The sequence below is a fragment of the Anas platyrhynchos genome, chromosome 2, assembly GCF_047663525.1.
Source record: "Anas platyrhynchos isolate ZD024472 breed Pekin duck chromosome 2, IASCAAS_PekinDuck_T2T, whole genome shotgun sequence".
Taxonomy (NCBI): Eukaryota; Metazoa; Chordata; class Aves; order Anseriformes; family Anatidae; genus Anas; species Anas platyrhynchos.
In genome coordinates, this window is record NC_092588.1 from 121282693 (window position 1) to 121302841 (window position 20149).

The window sequence follows — 20149 nt, forward strand, 5'->3', positions numbered from 1 at the left end:
AAATATATAAAAAAAAATTTGACCAGATCAATCTGACATCACTTCAGTTCAGGAACTGACAAGTATAAACAAACATTGATATCAGTGTCACTGATCTGTTTGAAAGCTGGCTCAACATCTGTTACTGTTTGGCAAAGGGACACAGAATGTACAGATTTTTAAAGCCTGGTAAAATGTTTTCATATTTATGTAATGATTGATATTTCATTGCAATTACTAACCTGATAAAATTTGTCACCAGAGGTGGGAGGATGAGAGAAGTTGAGACAGGCACATCTGCTAGTTTTTTTGGAGATCCAACAAACTTTTAAATGAGATTCAGGCTTTGAACTCCTTTCAAGTTTATTTTTGGCCCCAAATCCAGAGAGCATATTAATGGGCTGAAGGGAAGCACACTGTATTGCAATAAACCACATCCCAGAGAGGGCTTTGTGATGGGTCTCTAAGCAGTTTCACTAAATCAAATATTTTCCTTGGAGATAATGAAGGAGAGAGATATGAAGAAGTAGTTGTTTCTTTTCCTAGTAAGTTAATACTACTCTTTATAACACTTTTAAGCTACTAATAATTATTTAAGGACACTTAAAATGTTCCTTTTCACAAATGATAATTATAGTCTAGTTGTAGTTAGAATGGAGTAAGACTTCTTAAAACACTAGATATACTGGAGGAGGAAACATTCAGAAAAATCTGTTAAAAATACTGTTCATTGAATAACAAAGATTTGGAATGATGGACAATGGTAGACATTTTAAAATGTGAAATGGTTGTATTAAAGCAATTCTTCATTTATTTAGGTTTGAGATACATCATTCTTTAAAATAGACATTTAAACTTTGATCTAATTAGATGTTAACTTCAGTAAGTTTTGCAAAATCAAAATCTCTATGGGAACGTCTTCACTGTACTACAAGATGCAAAATAGATATCCTCAAGCTGATGTCAAAAGTGCTATGAACAGAACAGTACAGTCACCTCACTTTCCTCAGCCAATTTGTTGTTTTGCCTGGGAACAAGTGGTGGTGCTTGGGACTGGAACTGGAATCATTTTTGCAGTATTTCACGGGTGAAAATGCAGTCTGCTTGGAGGCAAGTTGAAGATGCCCTGCAAGATTATCTTCAGAGCCCAAAGCATGTACACTTCCCCATGGAGCTCAAAGCCAAGTTGCTTTGCCTTCTCTGAGGCTAACTGGCCAAATATCATTCATCCTTGCTAACACTGGGGCACTGTGGTTTTTGTTAACACTAGGGTAAGGCAAACTGTATTGCTATCGTGTTAGGAAACTAAATCTATAAAACTAGGGCTGAAAAACTTGTTTCTGACTTTACCTGAGATAGAGCTGTAACAGAAACTGTTTCCAAGCAGAAGTGTGGGTATAGTAATAGGATAGCTCTCAAAAAGTACAGACATGGCTAAAAGAAGCCATTTTTATTATAGTGTTTTAGAACAAAGTTTCACTTTTTGGTATGTTACAATGATAAACAATTTAAATTTACAAAATCAAGCAATCAAAATTGGAAAATGGCTAGAATATAGGTTACATGTGAATTACCATGAACATGCATAATTTTTTTTTTTAGTGTGCTTTTACCTGTACCTATTTGAACCCAGTTTTCTTCTTCCACAACTGTATTGTTACTGCTATATGTGTTGCTTCTGTTTTAAAGAATAAAAATGTTAGTGAATTATGATACAGAGCCTTCCAATCTTAGCCAGAGAAACATGACTTCCCAAGCTTGTTGTGGGAAACCACAAAACCTCTCTCATGAGATTTATCTCAAGTAAATGAATATATTTTAGCTTGAAACAAACATAAAAGTTTGAAAATTTCTATGTTGTGGGCCCAAATATTTAGCAGTTACGTTACTGAAAACAGGAAGGTGTTGCAGTCTCTTTCTACAGCCATTTAACTAAACCTGCCTGCAACGATATTCCCACTTTTGCATCCCTTGTGTGTGTTTATTAATAGAAATGCTATCAAACCTGTCATCTTCTACCACCAATTTTTTTAGTAAAATAAAAATGGATGTTCAGTAGATATTTCCTGTCTGTAATGGGGAAAGGGAAAGATTGGGGAAGTATTCTAATACTGTGATTTCAAAAACACAAGCAGTTGATGCTACAAGTAAAAAACATCTTTCCCAAACATGGCACACATCAATTTAAGTTTAATTAACAATAATGGCAGCGAGACCATCTTGGTGATCTTCAGAATATTGAACAGTTGTTGGCAGATGTCTGACAATACAGCAGTAATTACAAATATTTCCCTGCTGTATCATTTCTATTTAATTCACTTTTTAAATGAAATCGCATAATTTATAGACTCTTCAGGTATGTTCAGGTCTGCAGTCTGCTGTGCCATGCAGCACAGCGTAAACCAACCTGTTTCCTTAGATTTAATCTATGGTAGTCTAAAAATAGCTCCATGAACATATGTGCTAAAGTACTTCGTGATAACCTTTATTTTCTCCAAACTTAATGTAATAAATCAAAACTGCAGAGCCAAGCACATGCTGTTGTACAACAGGAACAGCAGTCATACATCACTTCTCACTGCAAGAAGGAAGCTACTGATATGTATATAATGTATAATCTGTTGAAAGTATTTAAGATAGGATTTTAAAAGAAATGTAGTATTTGTGAGAAACTTATCTTCTGCCTCATTAAAAAATAAAGAGTATTTTTTAAAAAAAGATAGCTGATAGGAAGGCTAGGGGAGTAATTTATTTAGAAATTTTAATTGCTTTAAGAGCTTTCTACTTGTAGATCACCTGCTGGATGATTTCTAATGGTTCATTATCTTTTGGTTTACATTAGTTGAGATCAAGGTCTGGTCATCACAGGCTTCCTCGAATAACGCACTGACATCATTCACATTCTCATGGGCTTTCCAATTAAGGCCCAAGAACTAGCGGTCAGAACAGTTCTTATCATGTCAGGTTTAAAGTATATGGGCATGAAGTTGGAGAAACATTACTGTGTTTTGGCATGTTGGATGTGCTCTATTCGATAGGAGATTATTTGTCAGGTTATCGCTCATGTTCATTAAATGGGTTCAATCATTTAAAATTTGGAACCAAATTTTTAATGTAAAGGAAACTAAGCTGGTGAGTCTTAAAGTGCAAACAGCTATTCTGCTTAACAGTGAAGGGCAGTGGATGCCAAGGAGAGGTTGTTGCTTCTCAACCTGACGGGCTGGAAGTAAGGAGGAAAAGAGGAAGCTCATGCTAATAGCTGTACAGAAATGTGTCAAGGAGGCAAAAGGAGTGGCTGTGTATGGAGGGTTAAGCCTTCAGAGATCTGAAGCTCCCTATTTAACAAGTATTAACAGACCTTAGCACAATAACAACAAATATTTATGCATATATAGTATACGTGGTGTGCTTTTTTTTCCCCTAATCTTGAGTCTCAGAATGGTAGAAATGAGTAGCAAGGTGGCATTCAGGTCCCCAGTTATTTCCGTGAGTTTTTGTCTATTTGTTTTTCATGGTTTTAGAATAAAATAATATCCTTACTGATAACACTATACCTTTGTCTATTTTTTTTGAAAATCTAAATCTGTAGTCTGACAGTCTGACATTTTGTGAGTGATTGAATATAATTATACCTTTTAGCTAGCTTGCCTCAAGCCAATTAAAAGAGACACTGCATTTCCTCTTAAATTGCTTAAAGACAGTGTTTGTTCTCAGTGATTTCATTTATTCATTTATTTATTTATCTATGTATTTATTTATTTAGAGCTTTAAATAAAGTACTTGTATTTTAGATGTAGTACCTTTAGCTAAAGTAGTTGTGGGAAGTATGGCTTATGCTAATAATAAACATTATTAACATGCTAATAATAAACATTAATAACAGGAAACTGAAATTTATCAAATTCAATTTTGGATAAAATATATATTTACATATAATTAAATAAAAATGATTTTTATTCTTTAATGCTCTGCTTGCAGATTAAAAATTTTTGATCATAGAACATATATCGGAATATTGATATGAAGTCTTTGGTAGTGAAATGACTCAATACTTTACTGTGCATGCTGATTTTCAACAGATATTGATGTTGTATATGTTTGTTTTTTTTTATTAACCTTCTGACTGACTTCTTACTCTGGTCTTCAAATATTACCAATATTTTTGTTTTTCTTTTTGATAATGTAGTTGGGGAAAAAGTCCTTAACATTTAGGTACTGAGACTTTACCCCCAATTAATCTTTTATTTTTCTAATGTAGAATAAAAGGCCTCTTTTTGTTATGGTCATTGTAAAGTTATGAGAAATTAAAGTTGAACAAACTGTTAATATTGTTTAGATTCTCACATTGACTATATGTCTAGGAGTTTAAGAAAACTTATGCAAGTGAACTAAAGGAAATTTGTAATGATTGATAATTAGCTGCCCCCTATTTGAGAGCTGCTGTACCTCACCATGAGCCCCAAGCAGCCTTTTCAGGCTGACTTTCTCTTTCTTAGGCTGTATTCTGAGCTTAAAATGCTCTTGGCAAGTATGGTGCGATGCTAGTCTGAAGCAAGGCCAATGCCACGAGGCCAACAAATCAGAATCTGCTCACATGCTTCTACTGTGGTGCAGAAAAAGCAGAAATATTTTGGGGTGAGACTGTTTTTTTACTTGTCTACAATATCAACTAAAGAGTGTCAGCAGAAGATCAGTCTTTCTTCTCACCAAGAAATTTGAAGTGTCCAGCTTCTTTCACTAAAGCAAAACATCCATAGAGTTTTGGGATTGAATTTTAGTAAGCCCTGGTTGGCAAACAAATAAATAAACCCATGGCATTATAAGGAAGGGTATTTTATCTTTTGTTCACCTGTTGGAAGAGAATAGTTACTTAAAGGAAGATGGGAGGAACTGTGCTGCTGCCTCTTTGACAGCACTAGTGCTGACCACAGATGAAGATTGGCCATCTCTATAGGGAGTGCCAAAGTTGGCAGGTTTTTTCTCTCCTGTCAGAAGGTCACAATGTAGTGGGGTGATGTATTACATACAACTGCCATATGGCACCACTTGACAGTACTGCTGTAATTAAAAATAACCTCTGAACACTATAAAAATAACCTCTGAACACCATAAGTCTACTGTGAATTTCAAGAATATGTGTTTTTCACTCTATCTTTGCAAATTTCCCATCAGATTTCATCTCTTGACTTCTTCCACTGAAAGGAGGCTAACTATGCTTTTTACAGTATGTATTCTACAACAAATCTAAAAACAGTTCTACAACAAAACTAGAATCATTCAAATACCAAACACAAAAATGAAACATTAATAAATTAATCTACACATCTCTCTAAACATAGCCTATAATCCTTTTTACTGTAAATACTGTCAAGCACAGCAAGAGACGAGGTATTCCACTCAGTATTTAATCCCTTTCAAGATAGATTTCTCAGGTTAGATTTAAGTGCAGCAAGTAAAATATTAATGCAAGTAATGCTCCTTTTGTTCTCTGTGAATTATTCAGATCTGAATATTTGTGGTGTATAGTTTCTGCAAAGTCACAACAGAATTTTGTCTAGCTACTTCGACAGTCAATCACTAGAAGCTTTAAGGAAGTATGAAGTGTTAAAATACTGTAACTCAGATGATTATGCTAACACAGGTCAAAGAGAAATATTTGTACTACAAAGGTGCTTAAGAAGAAGATAGTCATGTGTTATGAAAAAAGAGGTGTTTAAAAAATACAAATATGCTTGGTAAAGTAGGTTATTACACAAAAGCCATAGAAGTGGATCCTTCTTTGGTGATACTGCTTGATGATGAAAAAGGGGGAAAAGATAGGCAAGATCTTTTAGAAAACCACTCAAAAATGGTGCACTACATAGTGTTACTACAAACCGCTTTTACAAACCTAGGGATGCATAAGTGACCTAAAAGTGATTTTGGACCTGAATTTGGACATTAATTGTTCCTCTTGGTAAAGTCTAATCTTGCTAGTGTCTAGAAAATGTTTGGAAGTGAAAAGCTTGTAATGAAATATGAAAATACAACAATATAAAAAATGTAGTAAGGAAGACAGTGGCAACAGAGATAGTGGTAAAAGGAGGGAAGGTCATGAAGAAGATGTGGTTATTTTTATTTATTTATTTATTGTTATTTTATTGAAGTTTATAAGCTTTTCAAGGAACATCACAGAAATGTATAGGAGCTTCCTTAAACCTCAGCATCACTTCAGCATCACCTCTAGCACAAAGAAAGGTGTTCTTATGAAAGTGAATGTTCAACTGTATAAATGCAGACCACATCGTGGGTGTGCTTTAGACTGTGGATCTCTGTAGTAACACAGCACAAGATGACCTTTAAGGAGCAGGCTGGGGGCTGCAAAGAGAGGAGGCTGCAGATCTTAAAAGTAACCAGAAGAAGAGCAGAGGCTGGAACCTTGTGTCAGGAAGGGTAAATCCTCCTGACTGCAAGGTTTCTTCTGCAGCATCAAAGAAAGGCCATGAAGTGCTAGCTTAATATAACACTGCAAGCTGTTTGTGTCAGGCTGAAAAAGTCTTCAGCAAAGGCTTTATAACTTTAATGAAATCATTCTACACTTACAAAATAAAATGAAAAGGAAAAAAGTTTAGGGTTACAGAACAAATGTGACGTCACTAGTTTTTGTTCTACAACCAGTAGTCATGTAAATTTTTGCATATGCTTTTCATATCCCAGTTCATCAAAACCATACACCCCATTAAGAAGGATGCTGTCATCTTAAAAACTGTAATATTAAAAACAATTCCAACATCTATATATATTGGACCTTGCTAAATACTCTTTTTTCCCCCCTTGTTATTATAATTTTAGTTTCTTATCAAGATGTAGCTACACTTTTCTGTATTGATAGAGACTCTCATAAATATATTATTTATATTTTTTATTCATATTTATTATCATTATCATTATCAATCATTATCATTATTATTATTGCTCTGCATCTTGCTCTGTAGTAGGGATTGTGCATTGCTAGCATTCAAAATCACCTTCAGGAAACGTTCAAATTGCGTGGAGATCAGTAGGAGAGGCTGCCAGGTCATAACCTACATTTTGAGTGGCATCAGGAATTCATTGCTGGAGCTGGTGCGTTTTTCAGCCAGATCACATAATTCTTGATGGAGTTTTGCAAAGCTGGGAGTGTTGGTGACTAACCAGACACTCAACACTGTGTGAGTGGTGTTGTGTATCCCACACTGGTGTTAAAGTAGGGTGAGAGTCTGCTGGCACATTAAGCGCTTAGCAAAGTTTGAGGGTCGCCATGGGCTATTGGAGGGGGAGCTAGCCTGTGACTCAGGAGACCTCAAAAGTGTTTCTAGTTCCACCACTGATATGTTGGGAAGTTATCTAATTTCTTTTCCCTCACAAATTTTTGCTTTCATGCTTCTCACCTAGTTTCCCTGGCCCCTCTTCTCTTGGAGTAGCAGGGGCTTATTGCTGGTGCTCGCCTCTCCTGAGACATTTCTTAATGAAGGATTATCACAACAAACTAGAAGTTTTTTGGGTAGGAAGCCAATTAAAATGGTAGCCAAAGATCATCCAGGGCATAGTTCTTTATGTCCCTGAGACAGACATGTATAGGTTCCAGTGACAAATCCTGCTGTGTGGGGAAAGGAACCACTGTGTCTGTGTTAGGATAATTGAATAGATGTTGATGCAGTTGTTAATGGGCTTTCTTAAAGAAACATCATTTTGGGGCTGGTTTCCTTCACTTGTGAAACAGACTGTGGAAAATGGAATAGACAGAAAATAGGCAGGAGAATAGGAAAAAAATATAAGAAAGGACTTCACCTCTAGCTGGACAGTTTATATATTCACTTTGAATTTTCTCTTTCTTGTGTTGATTCAACTTTCCAGAAGTAGATTTTAGTCTAACCTTGGTGTATTTGTAATTTAAGTATATTTTGGTTATCAGTTGCAGATGCACATAGAAAGAAAAACTAAATGAACAAATTTTGATGAACTTCACAGGTAATGTGAATGTTTTTGGTAGACTGTCCCATTTTGAGCAAAGAACAAATTAGTTTTGAAATTTTTTGCTGGACTGGAAGTTTGAAAATAATTATGTTTTGGGAAGATGTGCAGTATTTTGCTATCATGTTTTTTATATTTGCTTTTAAAATGAATGGAAAAGAACTGTTGAAACAGCAAGAAATTTGTCTTAACAGCACAACTATAAGTTTGATACAGCAGAGAAGTCTTAGAAATCCTGACTCTTGCTCGTGTGATTTCACCTGAAGTGGAGAGTACCTCAGGAAATTTTAGTTCCTGGTTACCAGGGCATTTATCCCTGGTTACCAGGGATATTTATTCAAGTGACTGTTCTCTCCATTTGGTGCTTAACATTTCCTTAAGGGTCTTCAGAGGCAAAGGCAAGAGAGGTGAAGTTTTTCATTGTTTTTATGGGCCTGCCCAGGGTAGATCTGATTCTTTTCTTAGCTAATTGAATACTGTGCTGTGACAGTTCAAGTTTCTCCAGGAACTGCACCTGATGAAGTAAGCATTGTATGAGTAGACGAGCAGAAAACTACCTGCAGGTTGGAAATATGTGCTCCCATCCCTATAGAGCATTGCTTCAATTATCAAATGCAAGGACCTATCAAAAGAAAGAACTGTAGGAATAAATAAATAAATAGTTAATAACACCTGAAGTATCAGAAATCTATCTGAATATCTATATGAATAGATATTCTATATTAATATCTATATGAATATTTTTAAAAATCAAGAAAAAAAAGTCTATTCTGACAGCATGGTGACTACATATGTGGAGGAAAGAGAGATTAATTCCATATTACAAGGCCTTAATTGGCAGCCACCTAAGTATTCTGTCTGGAGCTAAAAAAAAATATAAATGCCCCTCCACGGCTAATAGGTTAATAAAACTTTTCAGGTCTTTTCTAAAAATTGTTGTTTATAGAATGAGCTGGTCATAACTCCCACAAAACACACACACACAAAGATATACTCCCACGTGGACCAGAAAATAATAGGAAAGCAGTATCTGTGGTGCTCAGGCTGGCTTCACCTGCAGAAAGAACATGTCCTTCCTTGACCTTCAAACTCATGCTTAATTGTAAGCACTTGCAGGGAGAAAGGAGTTTTCAGACTAGGTCAGGCAAGGATAGTAAGTATTTTTCAGTCATTCTATACCAGTAACTAATAGAAAAATACCAGCTCTAAGTGATTTTTTTAAATGTTTAGGTGGAAAAAGCATAATAAAAGGCCTGAGAATTTATTGAAGGTCGTATCAGTAAAGTAAACATTATCAAAAGATTTGAGTTAGAGTGGTCCAAACCTGGAATTTCTGTTCTATTGGAAATTTGGGGGGGATGGTGTTTGAGCTGTATCAAAAGCATATAGCAGGTATTTGAAAGCTTTTTTTTTTTTTTTAATTTATTTAAAATAAAAGTATTTGTCAGTGTTCATATAGCATAGCATTGGAAAGTTAAAGGCTGAGTTCTCAATGTCCTTGAGATCAGGAATTAAGGTTTAGGGTTCCTTTGGAGGCAAGATCCAAATTTCCAGTGTCTCCACCATTTGGTATCACAAAGATGGAAAACCTATGCTATTCTGTACAGTAGGGGCTGCTCTGGAAAAAAAAAAAAAAAAAAAAAAAAAAGACTTGGGAAGCCTGAAAGCTATCTTTCTGTTTGTTTGTTTTGTTTTGTTTTTGGGAACTGTCCATATTTTGTTGAATATCTCTGGCAACTTAAATATTTCTGCAAGGCATTCCAGGTTCAATAACTCAACATTTTCCAGTTCAATCTCTTTCACCTGAAAATTACCAATGAGTTGTAATTGGCATGCTTTTGTAGAATCTGAGTTTATTGCAACTTCGTGTTTCTGCGTGCATAAAATAAATTGCTGTATCTGCCTTTGAGGTGTAAGTGTACAACTTTTAGCATTCCAGTTTGAGTGGAAATCTAATTCTGTTTTTTATGAAGGTTGTATGTGACTTATTTTGAGGCACATCAATATCCCTGCTAGTAGAGTCATGCACCCTAAAGACGTACAAATAGAAACTAGAAGAAAGATACCACTTTTTCATTATCTGAAGCAGGAGCTTTGTTGGTTTTAATAAAGAAACCATAAAGCCTGTTGATGGGTAGTAAGGATCCCTCTTTGTTGGACTGTAGACTGTATGGTCAAGCAACTTATTTTCTACAGACAACAATACTAAGGAGAAAAATGCACTAAATATAGGGAACAAGAGAGCATAGGAATTAGCAAAAAAGATATGAAAACACGGAACTGTTTTCACAAAGGTGTGGGCTAATGAAATAGAATGCAAATTAAACTTGACAATAGTCTAATAGACGTGGTTACCCCCACTGAAGCCCATTGAAGTCTAGGTGACCTGCAGATCTCTCTCGTTCTTGTGTTGCTTTGTGACAAGTATTCTTGCTAAGGCAAATTGGGCTTTTCAGAACTGAAGATTGTTGCTCTGAAGGCTTCTAAAACAGATTTTAATGTAAATTTAACATATGGGCTTAGGGCATGTTTTGGAGCAATACGTGCCTTAAAGATATTAAAAAAGAACTAATTAAAAAAAAAAAAAAAAAGGAAAGACCAAAACCAAAAAGTATAAACAGGATTTTCTGATTTTCCTGAAATGAAATGGAAGCTCAGCATCACAGAAAATTTTTCTTTATGGCAACTTCCACTAGGCAGTAGAATAATTCTTGTGAAAATAGGAGGGTATTTATTATGAATGTCTATAAAGACATTCTGTCTCACATATAGGTTACTTACAGTGTAGTGATAGTATTTATATGGCAGACTTTATGCAGAATCAAAACAAAACAAAACAAGGATCCAAGATCAAGAAAGCTACGACTCAAGGGAAAGAAGTCTCTCTGAATAGGTCCATTCTGATGTACCCTAAACCACTAGGGAACTTAAGGTAGGCCCTCTTTTTCTGTCATTGTCTTTCTGTGAGTCATTATCTGGAAACAAGGATGTTGTTGTCTGATTTTTTTTTTTTTTCCCTCTTCTAATAAGAGAAGAAGTCAGCTGTAAAAACTTAAGCCCTGAGGTTCTCCTCATACCACAGAAAGCTCTTGAATCCATCCCAGCACTGGGATGTCGGTTGCTTTTGTGCCTTATAGTCAGCTAGCTCTTGCAATCCTCTTTTTATAGGGTGGTGGTGATTCTTTCCTTTCCCTTGCAGTTCGTCTTTGACTCAGGTTGTTTATTTAAAGGTTTTTCTTGTTTTTTTTTTTTTTTTTTTTTTTTTTTTTATTTTTTCCCAGCAGGCAATGAATCATTGTGTGCTATTTTGTTCTGCTTTCCATTGTTCTGAGAGCTTGTTTGTTTATTAATAAGAACAATATCAAACAGAAATGCACAGCCTTTTCATAGTCATTATTTGCAAAGCATGTTGTTCCAGGCTACCTAGTAACTGTGTCATAAATTAAGTCTGTAACAGCCACATACAAAAAATGAATAATAAAGCTAGTGTTTGTTTTGCACCAATTTAAAAATAATATATTTACACTGTCTGTGAATCAGCAGCTTTAATATTTGGCTCCAGATCTGAATATGACAATGAAATCATTTTCTCCTGCACTTTAGACATTTATTTTATGCCGATGTTACTCATGATAGAGTTTACACAACATAAAACAAAACAAGCTCAGGATCAGAAAAGCTATCACTATGGAGAGGAAAGGTTATTTCAAAGGCCACACGTTCTGGTTTAAAGTACACAATAGTTGGAAAATAAAAGTGCAAATGGATTCATATCAATATTAAGAATTAAGAGTACAATCAGGAAAGTTCAGCCTGGAAGAAATTCATAGTCTGTCTGGAGAACTACAATAAAGCCATAGTTTAAGTAAGGAAAAGAAAGGTTTCTGATGATGACGTTTACAACTGAAAAAAAGAAAATTAATTGCTTTTCTGCTCTGCAGAATTCAGATTAGAACTGGTGTGGCACCACAGAAATAGTGGAAACTTGTTATAAATTCTCTAGATGAGGCTTGCATATGGCTGGGAAGTTCACTACTGTTATTACTGAGAAAGAGAATTGTGAACTGTTTCATTGTGGGAAACTTTTGCTTCCCAAATATAGTTTTGAGAACAAATGCCACTAACAGTGGTAGGCAAAAACCATGCCTGGGAGATGACATCTGGCAGATTTCATCACCAAATGGTCTCTGAAAGAACTAGAGGAAGGTCCTGTATTGGATCTATTTTAGACATTTCACAGGGGTATTGCAGAAGGTCATCTTGGACCAACTGACCACATGTTGAGAGTTTAAATTAAATGGAAAGTAAAAGACTGAAAGGATATGCACATGGCAATCTGAAGTTAGTTGAACAGAAGTTACTGAAGTGTGTGAATAAAGATGAAGCTTTGCATATTTTCAAAATGAAAATATAAAAATTATCTACCATCCATATCCCTAGTTCCAGAACTATTTCATTCATACAAGAAATTTCAGCTACCTTAGATTACTTAGCATAATCTGGCAAAACAGATCAATATTGTTGACCAAGTTTGCTATTTAATGTATTCAGATTGTAAACATGAAAGTTGGCAGTGAATAGCTGTAGAACTGTAGAGCTGTAGTAGCTCAGTGATACAGAACAACTGGGAAAAGGAATGGTATTTCAAACTCAATTTGAAATTGATAGATAGATGTAAATTAGTCTACCTGGGGGGTGAAAATGATCTATCATGGACTGTCAGCTGATTATGACCCCACAGAAATGAGGTTCAAGCAGCTGTATGAATACTTCATCTTAATATTTCACAGAATCACAGAATTTCTAGGTTGGAAGAGACCTCAAGATCATCGAGTCCAACCTGTGACTTAACGCTAACAGTCCCCACTAAACCATATCCCTAAGCTCTACATCTAAATGTCTTTTAAAGACTTCCAGGGATAGTGACTCCACCACTTCCCTGGGCAGCCTGTTCCAGTGCCTAACAACCCTTTTGGTAAAGAAGTTCTTCCTAAGATCCAACATAAAACTTCCCTGGCGCAACTTAAGCCCATTCCCCCTCGTCCTGTCACCAGGCACGTGGGAGAACAGGCCAACCCCCACCTCGCTACAGCCTCCTTTAAGGTATCTTTAAAGAGCAATAAGGTCACCCCTGAGCCTCCTTTTCTCCAGGCTGAACAAGCCCAGCTCCCTCAGCCGCTCCTCGTAGAACTTATTCTCCAGGCCCCTCAACAGCTTTGTCGCCCTTCTCTGGACCCGCTCAAGCACCTCGATGTCCTTCTTGTAGCGAGGGGCCCAAAACTGAACACAGTACTCGAGGTGCGGCCTCACCAGAGCCGAGTACAGGGGGACAATCACCTCGCTAGCCCTGCTGGCCACACTGTTTCTTATGCAAGCCAGGATGCTGTTGGCCTTCTTGTCCACCTGAGCACACTGCTGGCTCATATTCAGCCGACTATCAACCATCACTCCCAGGTCCTTCTCTGGCATGATCTTCTCTGGAATGGTCTTCTCTTTAGTAATGAGAAACAAATAAAGTATTAGAAATTATGATGGAAAGAACACGAAACAATATAAATATTTTAGTGCGTGCTGTAGTGTAGCCAAAACACATAATAGACATGCAAAAGATAAGAGAAAGGAAAAGTGGTTGGAAGAATGATTAAAGATGTGACTTTCCTCTGGTGTAGAGAATGAGAAAACAGAGTGGGATGCTTCAGCCTGAAATAGAGAGAACTCAAAAGTGAATGATGCAGATGTCTTTCAAATCATGAGTGGCATGGAAAAGGTTTAGTAATCATCCACAGGGAATGATCAGAATCTCTTTCAATGTTAATAAAATCAAATGTAGGTAATAGGAACTCCAGTTACAGAAAAGAAGACCTAGTTTCTGCCAAGATGCATTTTGTATAGCCCTGGATCTCACCCTTCTGCAAGCTTTCCCAATGCATAGGCACCCTCCTCCTCTCATCCCCTTCACATACTGCTTACATGTTGCTGTGTTCCCTATGTTTGTGCCAAAAAGTGGTACAAAGGACTTTGCTTCTAAAAAGCTGTTGTGTGTTTGTGAATGCTGTATTTTTATTTCATTTTTCTTTGAAGTAACTATTTGCTGACTTAATGTAAGCTGCTGAAAATAGACACTTTCTCCTAATTCTACTCTTCTGTATCTGTATTTTGCCATAGTTGCAGGAATACAGAGTAAACCCAAATATACTTAGATAAACAAGAGTTTACTTTCCAGATCTCCCAAGTTTGCTGCTGATTCTGGGGGAACCCATTCCCATTCTCAAAGCTGTCAGCTTTATTTGTTTACTATTTTTTACCTGGGTGAGTGACCTGTGATATATTAACACGTAGGAAGGTTATACTCAGATACAATATTAAATATACTCCCTCCTCACCCCTCCCCCACCCTATTTAATTTTTTTTGCCATGTTTCCTAAGCTCCTGTTTCTTTCTGATTTCAGATAGGGCTGAACAGTCTTTCTGCTTGTGAGATGATTGGGGCTGTAAAAAACATAGAAGAAGGGAAAATGCAAGGTATAAAATGTCTCTCAAGTATTTGAGTGCCTGTGCTTGCAAGTCTGACTGCAGTATCAGTAAGGCTTGGACATGCAGGGTCAGCAGATGTACCATGTGTTTCTGAAATACATTGCCTGCCTTCTTGATGCTGAAAATACTTGACTTCGTGAACACTAAAATGCACAGGTATTGTCCTGATTATGTTTTTTATGTCTATTAACAGGTTAAAGAGCTGCTCTGCTGCTTCTGCTAACCTGGGCTGGTAGGTGTGATGCAAACCTTGTGCAAGTCCTTCAGAGCATACATTTTCTTCCAGCTTCCACACTTGAAAACGTTAATTAATTATCAAACTGGCTGTCATAATTCAAGCACCTGCTCTCAGACACTTAGCAGACACTGTTATGGTAACTGCTCTCCCATGTAGCTCAGACCAAAGGTAATCCTCCTGTCTTGTTTGTAGGTAGCCTATTTTTGTACAAAACAAGCTGGGAATCCTTCAGTATTAGTGCTTGGAAATTATTTCAGATTTTGTACAGTCCTGTTTCCCACTGCAGTTAAGTTCACCCAGATAACTTCTGGCCAGCAGGTCAGAGCACTGTGCAGAGCAGAGTCCGCTGCACTGCCCAATTTGTGGTGGCCCTGCTCACTTGGCATTGGAGAGATCCTCCTGCTGCAGGTACCACTCAGCTCAGAAGGGTCCTGCCTTGTTTGTAAGCTGTCATGGGACCTTGGATTAATTCTTCATGATGCTTTTTCTCCCCTTTGTGTGTGTGTGTCTGTTTGTGCTATGGTTTGTATTGTTAGGCTGAAAGGTTTCTGAATTTCATATTATCCCCTTATGCTGTTGTGAATATAACGGACCCCTGCACTCTTTCAGGCCTTCCATTTCTTCTGCAATGTGGATGATTACTAAACCAAGCTCTGTATGAGGCCATTTATTTTCAAATGTGCTTTTCTTATCAAGGTGAATGATGACCAATACTTCAGAATGCAGTGAAATAGAGCTCTAGTGAGGATACTGTCAAATATCCCTCTGAGTTTTTAGTCTTCCTTCTATATATATATATATACATATATATATACACACATTTGTTAGCAACTACCTATATAAAAAAAGCTTTATGATTGAGGCAGTTGTTGAAAGGCTCTGAACTTATGAGCAGTTGAAAGAATACCTGTGTTTACATACTAGTTTGCATCAGAAATAGGCAGCTTCTCTCCTTGAATGTTCTATAATTTTCATAATAACTGCTGTTTATTACGATAATTTAGTTATAGAAGAGGTTATTAGGAATATTAAAATAAAGGAAAATTTACAAAAGACTAACCAGCAATTTTCTTTTTAAAGACAGGCCTTTGCCTGTCTTTAACGAGGTGGAACATAGCAAGATCTGCCTTCTCTCTGATAAAGTAGAAGTGTCACTAGCTATTAGCATACTGTATACATTCACCAGAGATACTGTGGTGCAACATATAGGGCAAATGGTAATTTTATGTAAGGAAAAATAAGCAGATGATCACGTTATTTTTAATCTTCAGTGTCTGGTTGACAAACATGGCACAGTCATAATTTATTTTAAGGCAATGTACCATTCAGAGACTTATTTTTTGTCACATTTATTAGATTTCATTGCAAACAAAAGGACTGAAAGGGGCTCTGTCATTTGCTTTTGGAAAATAATTTCAGATTGATGTGAGTGAGAAGAAAAATCTTTTAATCCATGTAGTTATAGTTTTCATTTCCTGTCCTATAAGCAAGTCTAATACAAGAACCCCATACATTTTTTTCCACACATATTACAGGCTTTAAAAATCTATTTAACAGCCATTTGCATGGTTACAGAAATAACACTAAAATTTTCCCCATAAGAATGTGAGCTATATTTCTTTCATACTGTGCTGTGAAAAAAATGCAGTAACATTAGATGTGTGTGTTAAGGTAAAATGGATGGAAAACTCAGGATGTAAATGATTGACTGTTGGCCTTTAAGAAAGTGCAATTAGTCTTTAAAGTTACCATTTACTGAGACTTGTGGTTCCAGTTTGTCCCTTGCTGCTGCTGTTTTTGTTCTGTACCTGGCCGAAGACTTAAAAAGAAATGGTATGTGGGATTTAATTGCTTGTACATAGGGTGGTTAAAACTTACTAATTTTTTCAGTGAGAAAGATTATATTTTTAGAGCAGGAAGCAAAATCTTTAAGGTGCATCATGAAGAAAAAAAAAATCCAAATATATGGATTTTAATTGATTGCATTGTTTTCTAACATTTTATTAGAACAAGCAAAGGCAGTAGTCTGTTAAAAGGCAGGTCATGCTTGTCCAACCTCATCTCCTTCTATGGTCATGTGACCAGACTGGTAGATGAGGCTGTTGATGTAGTCTACTTAGACTTCATCAAAGCCTTTGCCATGGTCTCCCAAAGTATTCTCCTGTGGGAAACTGGCTGCCGTTGGTCTGGACAGGTGTGCTCTTCTCTGGGTAAAGAACTGGTTAGAGGGCTGTGTCCAGTGGGTTGTGGTTAATGGAGTTAAGTCCTGCTGGTGTCCCATTACAAGTGGTGTCCCCCAGGGGTTGGTACTGAGGTTTATCTTGTTTAATATCTTTATTGATGACCTGGATGAGCGGATTGAGTATACCTTCAGTAAGTTTGCAGATGACATCAAGTTGGGAGGTAGTGTCAATCTGTCTGAGGGTAGGGTGGCCCTTCAGAGGGGTCTGAATAGGCTGGGCTGCTGGGCTGAGGAGAATGGGATGAGGTTTAATAAGGCCAAGTGCCTGGTCCTGCCCTTTGGACACAATAACCCCATGCAACACCACAGGCTTGGGGCAGAGTGGCTAGAAGACTGTGAAGAGGAAAAGGACCTGGGAGTGTTGATCAGTGGTCGGCTAAACATGAGCTGGCAGTCTGCCCAGGTGGCCAAGAAGGCCAACAGCATCCTGGCCTGTGTTAGAAATAGTGTAGCCAGCAGGAGTGGGGAGGTGAACATCCCCCTCTACTCAGCTTTGGTGAGGCTGCACCTTGAATACTGTGTTCAGTTTTGGGCTCCTCAGTGTGTTCAGTTTTGTAACACCCTAGGATTCGTCTGTGGAAATTCTAGTTTTACTTACCTTCTACTTACTTACTTTCTGAGCAACTCCCTTGTGATGCTCAATACATCCGAGTTTCCTTAATGCAGTAATTTCTGCAGTTGTCCTCTTGGTCAGTGTTAAGTAACTCTTTTGCATTACTGTGGCCATTTTTTAGAGAAATCAACTGTAACAGGTCAATGTAAAGTTAAAAAAACAACAACAACAAAAAACACAAAACAAACAAGTAAAAAAAGCAACTCCCCGTCCCAAACAAACAAACCATCCGTTATCTTAAGTCCTAACTTTCAGTGTCCTAATCAGAATATTTTGAATATGTAAGGCTGGTAAGACATCTAGAGTAAGTAAAACAGAAAAACTGAAGCAACAAGTTTCTTTTAACTTATCCTTACAAGCCATTTAATGGAAATATGGAAATAATAATCCCATGTGAGATTCTGATGATGTTTAATTCTACTGTTTGTTAAATACTAGCAGTTTGCCATTGTAATAAATTGTATGACTCAGTGTCATTAAAACTAAAAATTTTTATATTTTTTCTACCTTGCTTCTGTTGTACTGATTGTGTTTCTTGGTCATATGTAAATCCTTTGATTGACAGATTCCTGAAGAACTAGGGAAAGAGAATATGTTTAAGTGATAATCTCTTATTATGCTGAGGCTTAAATCAAGCAATCAAGGCATAAGTGCAAGATTATAAACCAGATCTTATACATTAAAACATATTGGAGATGCTAGTTCTCCTTTTGCACAACTTTTGTGGTTTTGAATTCTGATTTGAAATGACACTCAACTCTCTTAAACTTGATTAAAATGGTTCTTTAAGAGATTTCCAAGTCTGAGAGACATCTGGTATCAAGGTGCATATAAAATAAAATTCACATCAACCAATTTCTCTAAATGAAAGGAACGGTCTGTGGCATTTCTTCATATTTTTGAGGCAGGAAATTGCTGTTTCTTGCCACTGTCTGTGTGGTAGGAGAAATACAGGGATCCTATAAACTGAGGTGTACTGAGGAGGTCAGTGGTAATGATGAAATGATCTTTTTGCTTATCTTGGAAGAGATAAGACTGATTTTGTGTGGCATCATCTAACACACAGCTATGCATTTTTCTTAAAAGGAATTTACTATTTTTTACTATTTGCAGATACTTTGGGAGGCAGGCTTATGTTTCATATATCAGGTTATCAAGTTTTCTGAGTGAAGAGTGGATACTGTGTGAGCTGGTAGAGTTGGAGACTGCTGTAAGATGTCCCATGACTGAGTTGTGGGAGGAAGTCAGGAAACCAAGCACCAGCCTTTTTCCTTTTTCTCGTCATGTACCCCATTTCTGCCCAAATTCCAAGCTATAAGCTTATTCTTTTAAGGCTGAGGTAAGTGGTTAGAAGCAGACAAGAATGCAACTATTCACCTTCTGTGGTAGGCTCAGCAGCATTAGATATCCGCAATGTGTACCACTGAGAGGGGGTTTGGATCAAATGCTTTTAGGCTAACCAGAGAAAATGTGGGAAATATTGAGAACACTTTGATTCAGCCAAAACTGCTGCTTGGTGAAAGATTTTTTATTATTATTTTTTTACAAGTTAACAGGTGAATCTATTGACAGAACATTCTAAAAAACTACTTCATAAAATGAAATATTTTGAAATCTCTTATACAGTTAACAGATGAATTAATTAGAAACTAAATTATCTATGCAGATAACCAGCACGTGGGTCAATGCAAGGTTATCACAAGAGCTGGGTATGACTAGTGCTTAAGAAAATAAGTGGAATTTGTGATAAGCTGTGTTTCTTAAATAGAATCGAGCAGTTATCATAGGCACAATCCAAATGCATGTCTCTACAAATACATGTGAAGGTATAAAAGCAGAAAAGAGGTTTAATTTAATAGAGAATCCTGCTTTTCCCCATTGTCAGTGGAGGCAACCATGTCATCATGAGAAGGTAATAACAGGAGATATTAGTAAGAGACAGGTTTACTGCCTGAATCTTGAAGGTTTTTCTACTGCATAGCTCAGTTCAGTAACAACTCAGTTCGCTAGTGGTGGGCTAGGATGATTCTTTGTAGTAAAATGACCAGGAAATTCAGAAAGAAATTGCTGGGTTAGGGGATGTTATAAAGGGGATAGAAAAGAGAATGGGTGAAAAAGGAACTTAAGTGCGCACACACAAAAAAAGGAGGTAAAGAGATATTGGGTAGGATTGTGAATGAAAATAAATATGAGAGAACAGTTGGTGTACAAAATAAAGAACAGTAATGGAAAATGCAAGAAAGAAAATGTAGCAGATTTAGGGAGTAAATTGACACCATGGAAAGAACAATCCTGAGACAAAAATGAATTCTATATATTTCCCTATTGTTTGTGTGTGTGCATGCGTGCATGTGTGTGTGAAGCTTAGTGCAAAAAGGAATACAGTAAGTTGTCTCAGCTGGGCTACTGGATATTAGGGTAAAGGACACTTGCACTGATGTTCATAATGAGCACCTTTTGAGTGTAACACTTGAATATTACAGTGTTTGCTGCTTTAAATACAGAAATTTTTCATGGCCATGATGTTTACAGAACTATTGTGTTTGCCTGT

The 20149-nt window shown here is 36.7% G+C and overlaps 1 long non-coding RNA gene across 3 annotated transcripts in view; it reads left to right on the plus strand.

Annotated features, from left to right (window-relative positions):
• Positions 1–20149, plus strand: part of LOC106020179 (uncharacterized) — a 46758-nt gene that overhangs the window by 23933 nt on the left and 2676 nt on the right. For 2 of the 3 annotated variants that reach the window (XR_005263926.2, XR_011806942.1), the window contains exons 2-3: positions 14421–14493; positions 14699–14737. This is a non-coding gene — a long non-coding RNA (uncharacterized lncRNA). The remainder of the gene's footprint in view (positions 1–14420; positions 14494–14698; positions 14738–20149) is intronic. The other variant, XR_011806943.1, reaches the window with a different exon arrangement.